The sequence below is a fragment of the Melitaea cinxia genome, chromosome 11 (genome assembly GCF_905220565.1).
Source record: "Melitaea cinxia chromosome 11, ilMelCinx1.1, whole genome shotgun sequence".
In the NCBI taxonomy this organism is placed as follows: Eukaryota; Metazoa; Arthropoda; class Insecta; order Lepidoptera; family Nymphalidae; genus Melitaea; species Melitaea cinxia.
In genome coordinates, this window is record NC_059404.1 from 14,762,013 (window position 1) to 14,770,881 (window position 8,869).

Here is an 8,869-nt window from a genome sequence, read left to right on the forward strand (position 1 = left end):
AGCATGAAAAATATACGCAATGAAAATTCTTTTAATTTGTTTCAAGATATTTGAAACAGTACCTAAATATCAACAACAAGCCTTTTTTCTTTAACTTTGGTTTTACAAGTAATATAAGTTTTTAATTTGCTTGATTTTTATATAGGTACGGTTCAGAAATATGTTTATTAAAAATCTAATGTAACGCAGCGGGTACCGTAGTAGTGTAGAGGCTGATATTTATTTACTACAATGGTACTCATGAGAGCTCTTAGGGATCCATACCAAAGGCGATAAAAAAAAACTTTATAGATTTCTATCTATTTTCCATAACCGATTTAATATTTATAATCTACTACAATAGAACCAATTTAAATGAAATTTGGTAAACATAAAAGAGTTTCATGACCCACGCGGATATGTCAAGTAAATAAATAAATAAAAATACAGAAACGAGTCTCTAAAATAAGTCGAAATTTTTAAGTTAGGGACATTTCACTTTGTTAGACATTTCAAAAAAAAAATCATATGCCGTAGAGCGGCTCGGTAAATGATGCCTATACACATGTGTATATTAAACATACATTTCCAGACCGTCCAACCCAAGACTACTGATCCAATATGATGCTTATAGTTACAAAAAAACAACCCTGCAAAATGTGACGTGTTTAAAATACACTTGAAAATAAAGAAAGGACAAAATATTAAGTTGTTTGTGTTTAGCCACGTAATCCAATCGTATTATATGACCTAACAACAACATAATTATAGCTCCGTAACTTCTTATCATTAGAACGATTATTGCTAATTCAGTCTCTTGTTTTTCGATATTTTCTTAGATAACGTAATTATTTATTACTTTCTCTATAAGATAAGCTCCGGTACAAGTAATGACGACGTGTTGGCGCAACGGTCACAGCGGTTTGTGCGCTGCGCACACGACAAACATTTGTATTGGCCATACAGATATTTGCCGTGGTCTGGGTGTTTGTACAGTCCTTGTGGGTCCCCACCGTGCCTTGGAGAGCACGCTATGCAGTTTTATTCTCAATTTAAATTTTCAATACATTTTTGATGCATTTAATCTTAAATCTATTTTTTACTACTATGCGGAAAATATTAAAAAGAGCAGCGACGTTTACAGACGTGAATTTAAGTTTAATAAATGAATAAATTAATGTTTTTCACACACAATTTTTAGTATTATCTGTTAAGGGTTTTACTTTTAAGGGATATATAATAAACATGTATATGCTTATGCAATGTGTGATAATAATGACGACAATATGACAAAGTACCAAAACTTTACGTGACGATAAGCGTCCCTACTCTATATCATTAAAAAAAAAGATTGTACTTCAGGCACGACTGAAGTAAAACTTCGGTACAATAGGCACCTGCACTGTGTCTTAGATATACGAAATGTAGCTGACTATGAGAGGAAGAGAGAAAAAAAAATGTGCTCGCACTTCTTGCTTTTGCTATGTTCGCCTGGCCCGATTACACTTTTCGTAGCTCTTTCGTCACGCATTCACCAGGTTACCCCTAGGTTGACCCTAACCTGATCGATCAAATCGAAATCGAATACAAACGCTTAGAACACGACACTACTGCAATTTATCCCTACAAAACGTCTATCATTAGTGGAGATTGAACCCGCAAACGCTAACGCAACAGCCACATGTCCCTGTCACCACTGCGCCTATCCCTTGTTATCTAGTTTAGTAGAATCATTAGTGACGTGTAATTAGTGGGGAAAGGTCAAATGTCTTAATGTAGGACTCTACAAAGTCCAAGTTAATGAGATTATGGACGTACAGTACAAATCACATGTTTGTATGTCGTTATAAATGTCAATCTTAATGTGATAATATTATAGTCTCTCTTTTTTTAAAGTACATACATACATATAATCACGCCTCTTTCCCGTAGGGGTAGGCAGAGACCACTTCTTTCCACTAGCTACGATCCTTACATACTTCTTTCGGTTCGTCCACTTTCATTATTCCCTTCATACATGCTCTTCGGTTTAGGGTACTCTTGACCTGGTCTTTTTCAAGACGTCCAACCTTAGGACAAATTCCTCTTTCTCTTGTTGGGCTTTTGATGACTCACTCGTATTTTTTATGCACGCTTGATTTGGGGAGTAAGTTGGTGAATGCGTGACGAGAGCGTTACGAAAAATGTGATCGGGCGCGGCGAACGAAAGTTAAGACATCTCGTATATTACTGTTGGGGCAACTAAAGAAGGTTTACTTCAGTCGTGTGGTCAAAAGCACACTCGTTTTATACTGATACAATAAAGAAGAATAAGGAAATTGTTTAAATAAATTTAGCTTTTTTTTTTCACTAAATACTTTTTTACTAATGAGATTTTTTTAAAAATGCAAAACGTAAAAACTAATTATTTGCAGATAATTGATCAACAATTCATGTTTTTGAATTTTCAAAACTTAGTAAAAAGTCACTAACTTAAACAACTTAACTAAAACAAACTTATATCGATATTGACAATCTTTAAATGAATAAGGAAAAATCATATGATATTTAATCTTCAAAGTTTTCGTTTGCTACCTTAATACATATTTTATCAGAACCTTTTTAATTATTCTAATTCGTTAATTATTGTCAATTATTAATAGTCACAGACGTCACCCGTAAGGTACTTGTAAAACAATTAATAGCTTGTACGTCATCATTATCATTAGATACTTAAATTATGTCACATGTTATTTATAAAGATTGTCGCCTCAACGTGATACTGAAGTGATACCTACGTTAGGACCAGCGCAGAGTGGCGGTGGTAGCTTTGCTTTCAAAAATAATAATCATTTTAAAATTTGAATTAATAAAATGGCGATCGAAAGTGCATTTAAAGCCAATCGGAATAAAGTTGTTTTTGATTTTGATTTTGACAGACTTGATTGTCACTTTTTAACCGACTTCCAAAAAAGGAGGAGGTTCTCAATTCGACTGTATTTTTTTTTTATGTATGTTACATCAGAACTTTTGACTGGATGAAGCGATTTCGACAAATTTTCTTTTAATCGAAAGGTGGTATGTGCCAATTGGTCCCATTTAAATTTATTTGAGATCTAACAACTACTTTTCGAGCTATATCTAATAATGCGTTTTTACTCGACGCTTTTTTCGTCGACCTACGTTATATTATACCACATAACTTTCTACTGGATATACCGATTTTGATTATTTCTTTTTTTATTGGAAAGAGGATATCCCTAGTTTAGTACCATGATAAGAAAACCAGGATCTGATGATGAGATCCCAGAGAAATCGAGGGAAACTCTTGAAAATCTGCAATAACTTTTTACTGGGTGTACCGATTTTAATAATTTTTAATTTAATCGAAAGCTGATGTTTGTCATGTGGTCACATATGAATTTTATTGAGATCTGATAATTACTTTTTGAGTAATCTTTGATAACGCGTAGTTACTTGACTATTTTTTCGTCGATCTACGTTGTATTACTCGTCGATGTAATTGAAGTCGGTTTTTTTTTCGTTTGCGAGCAAACACAATTATTAATAATACCCACTTATTATAAAAAAATTGTGATCAAAATCAACAATTTATTTTTCAATACATTTTTGAATCGTCATTTCACAAATCTAATTTATATTAGTCTTCAATAAAGGAAAATTGGTTTATGTGAATCTACCACCGATTTGGAATGATTTTTTTGGTGAGAAGAACCGGGAAGAAACTCCAATGTTACTCTTTAAAAAACTTTCAAACATTATATTATTATGTATCTATGTAATCATGTTTTATATACCTTAAAAAAGCGCCACTAAGCCGATATATAATATTTACTCACTTACTATAATTGTAGGTATTATTGTGCGAGTAGTTGCGTTGATGCTGGCAGTCATGGATTCTCGCCTGAGGCAAATGATTGTGTATATCCAAATATTTCTCCCTGTTCCGGTTCTAAGTCTTTATAGGTAATCCTCATACAAACCAGAAAAACTTACTAACTAACCTAACTAAACTAAATTATCCACCAACTAGCGACCCACCCCGGCTTTCGCAAAAACTATCAGTGTTCCTCTACTACATTATGTAGGTATTATACATAAAAACCTTCCTCTGCAATCACTCTATTTACTGAAGAAAACCGCATCAAAATGCGTTGAGTAATTTTAAAGATCGAAGCATACAGACAGCGGGAAGCGACTTTGTTTTATTGTATGTAATGATATACGTACAGTCGAACAGCGTGGTATATATCACTAGAAGCGCTAGAAGCTTCTAGCGCTTGAGTCAAAACGCCATGTTAATAAACAGAGACCTAAACCCTCCCATACTTACACATACATCTTTGCGTCAGCTTTACTGCCGCACTTGCTCTAGGACATTTAAAACTAAATGTGGATTAGCGAGCCATATTAGGGCCCATCAGAGAAATAAGTCATGACTCCTTGGGTCGCCGGTATCGAATTCGACGAGGAGGACTATATACTATATATATCACTATTATTAACATTTATACCCTTAGGGTGTCAAAGAAGCGAACGTCTCCTGATTTTTAGGGGATGACGTAGCCTACAGACGGCTGCAACAACAAAAACATGCACGTTGCCGACTCTTTCTCCTACTCTCCCCAGGAACTCTTTTTTTCTAACCACAGGAACACAACAATACTTGAAAGCACTATTGTTTGGCTGTGATTTTTGTACGGTTGAAGTACTGTCCCAGACGGTAGGGTCCATATTTTAGTAGCGATTTGAGGACTCACTGCTGTATGAAAAAGATTTCCACGCCGTGCTCACTTTCAGGGACGTGGAAATTGTGATTTAATTCAGTTTATTGTGTAATGTTAATGTAATATAATCCCTCCTAAACATCATTATAATTAATAAAGTTTTTAATTACGAAATAACGAGACAATACTCATGTTGGTTCCTTCTAGGACAAACAGAAATATCCATTACCCACAATAGTATTACAGTAGCCAGTCATAAACAATGTACAGCGATCTTATAAAATAATCTTTAATTTTTTTTTTAATTTTAATTCAATAATCAGACCGGTGCAAAATGCTAGTATCGATCGAAATACCTGTTTATACCTGGCCACCCGAGAGTTGTGACCGGAATAGAATAGGCAACCTAACGTTTGCATATTCTATGGGCTTCATACTTTCGATTGGTATAGAATTTGTCTAATAATCAAACACCTCTACACACCCTACCACTACCCACTACATGAATGAAATGAACACAACACTGCTTGAAAGCAGTAGGATTGAGATGTGGTAATCTGTAAGGTCATGATACTATCCCAGTCGAGCAGCTTCAGATTTTGAGCAGGATATTTCCTGATGTGCCTTACCTCAATTAAACTGTAATAGAATATTGTAAAAATATGAAATATGAAATTTATACTGACAGTCACCTGTCGGCAGTATTTATTGCCAGGCATTTATTAGACAAAATAACAATAGTTTATTAAACATTATACATATTTAAAATTCACAAATTAAGAACTAAATATTTACAGATAGTTTTGGTATAAATCATGTCCGCGTGGAATTGTGCCAAGAGTGCTGGCAGCATTTCCCCGTTGAATCGCTATACCGATTCTCTGGGCAAAAAAAAAGCACCAGCCCTCATGTCACCAGTGGAGGCAATAAGGCGAGGAGTTATCTCATTTAAAAAAAAAATTAAATTTGAAATTCGTAACGGAATATTTGCACGTGTCATTAACATAGAACGTACAAGTCAAACGTTAAAATATTCCGTCATATCGCTAAATGATAGACTTTGCCGTTGAGATACAAGCGGACTTTGTACCGAGATTGTCTTGCCGGATAAATTATTGTAGTTTAGCTTGTTTGTGTCTCGATGATAAGAAAAAAATGTATAAATATATGGACTTCGTTTTTAATATCTCAGTTATACGCATTCAAGTAAATAAACGCCTCAAAACTACGCACAAACGCCCAGACCACGACAAAACATCAACATGCCTCATACAAAAATATTTATCATGTGTGGACTTCAAATTCGAAATCAATCATTGTGTTGTTTTTTCTCTATCATTCAGTAGCTGAGAGCTCTGCACCAGTTAGTTTTAATTATGTCATATCTGTAGTCTGTTACACGGAGTAAGAGCGTGAGGGTATACAATTATTTTTTTACATTAAAACAATGTCACAAAAAGGTCACCGAACCACATATTATGTATGTTTGATACTGTTCTCAATGAACTTTGACACTTAATCAAGAAAACTTCAATAATTACATTAAACTAAAATAATAATTAATTTGTTCTCTGTACTGTTTTTAACAGCAAAAGCTATTAATACTCAATAATTAAATTAAATATTAGGATTTAGAATAGATGTTACGTTTCTTTTATAACCTTTCTTACAAAAAAATGGGTTAATACCGTTTCTTTTGATATTTTTTATTATTAATAATAATTATTTTAAAATATTTTAGACTGAAACTAGAACTTAACTAAAATGTTTAAACTGCTATATTTAGGATTTAGCTTCCGTGTGAGGGCACATATATTTGACGCTGTATTTATTTATGTACGTATTATTTATATGTAAGTATATCGAAAAAAATGTAGCTATATCAGTCATTAATTACCTATAACAAAATCATTAAGTTGGTTATATTCGAAACTGATGAAAATCACAAGTATACCAAAGTTACCTAAATGCTATTTATTTGACTCATTATTTACTATCAAAAGCTTTTGGAAGTTTATATTTTTAATAAGACCTAACTGTCTTATATTACCTATTTATATTTATATATAATTCCGTTTTCAAATACTCAAGGTTTTTTATAATGAAACAACTTTACAGCAACTATGTGAGGACCTCCCGTGACCATGGTTGCTGTAAAGTATCCGAAACGTCGGGCATCTAAAAAACTTAATATACTGCTGATAAAATCCGAAAGAGTTGTTTCATTATAATGAGAGAAATTCACCTAAACATTAGAAAACTCAAGGTTTTTAATTGTATGTTGATGATAATTAAATATAGCTGAATTTTTTGCTGAGGTAAGGCACAGCCGAAAATTTCCTGTTCAAAATATGGATCAGACAACTGGGGTAGTACCTCGACCTTACAGAAGATCACAGCTAAAAAATATTATTTTTAAGCAGTGTTGTTTTCCTGTCGGTGAGTAAAGTTGCCAGAGTTCCTGGGGGGAATTGGGAATATTGGGAATATAGGGTCGGCAACGCGCTTGCGATATTTCTGGTGTTGCAGACGTCTATGAGCTACGGTAATCGCTTACCATCAGGTGAGCCGTACGCTTGTTTGCCGACATAGTTATAAAAAAAAACTCGGTAAATTACACGACATGATCAAATAATATTTTTTATTAAGTGTCTAGTCGGATAGTGATACGATAAAGATATAGGACATTGGATTAAAAGTTTTAAATAGTTCTAAATTGTTCTAATCACATAGATAATTTCGCTGATGTCACGTACAATGGAAAAGGTATCGAGATTAAGCCTTCGATAGAATTTTAAGCCTTAATTTGTTGACCAATGATTTGAACTATCACCTACAACTAATAACACTGAAAAACCAATGAAATAAAACTACCATCAATTCCTTTCATGATTTGATTTGAGAGATTGATTCCTTTCATGATTTCCATCTACCCTTTTTCTCTACAAATTTATACCAGAGATCATTTTTTGAAGGTATACACAAAGTTTTCGTATTTCAATTTTACACCGTAAATATGCGGTTCATTTTAAAAGAAATCACTTAACGTTAATGATCCTAGATATATATATTATTTTTAATGCCATTATCAAACTGTTTCTATGGCACCTCCGCTATTTTTCTCTAAGATAAGGTACTCTCTGAAATCTAAACGAATTAATAAACATATTTGAATGAATATTGCCTCCGCTGGTGACCAGAGGTCTGGTGGATTTTTTTGCCCAGAGAATCGGCATAGCGATTCAACGGGGAAATGCTGCCTACATTCTAGGCACAATTCCACGCGGACATGATTTATACCAAAACTATCTGTAAATAATTAGTTCTTAAGTTGTGAATGGTTAATATGTATAATATTAAAAAAAATTGAAATAAATAATAATAATAATAATTCATATGAAAAATGGCTTTGAAATACACAGGCCGAAGACGGGCAGCAGCGTCTTCGGTGCGACAAAGCCAGCCCTGCGGTCACCAACCCGCCTGCCCAGCGTGGTGACTACAAAACACATGAGTTCATGCCATTTTTGGCGTGAACTTGTGGAGGCCTATGTCCAGTAGTTCACTGTAAAAGGCTGCTATGATGATTATGATCTGATGTATTATAATTGTATAGTACTTTAAATATGGTCAAAAATCATTTTAGGGCATATAAGAAGGCCCTCTTAAGTGCGACTCCAAATATGGAGTAACTGCCTTTAAAATGCCTTAATTTTCTGTTTTTTTTTGTCTACTAACACCATTTTTGTTTTTTTTTGAAGTTTTGAATTTTTTGATTTTTATTTTACTTTTACTTTATTCAATTTTATTTTTACTTATTGATTTTTTAATTTAATTTTGATTTGTTTTTTATTCTAAATGTTGTTTTGTTGTACTAACCCAATATGGACTTAAAATCTAGTCTGAAATAAAGTGTTATTATTATTATTATTATTTTATTATTATTTAAAGGCCTTTAGATATACGATAGACGAAACATAAAACTTTGGTAAAACTTGGGTATGAAATAAAAGGTGCCTCGCGGATACGACTGCGCCACGATTTTAGTCCACGCTTCTCTCTTGATTACATTTTTGATTCAAAATTAAACTAAACTACCTTGAAGGTAAAGGTAAGCCTCCTTTTAATGACTTGCGTGTGAGTCTGTACTATACTAGCTGCTG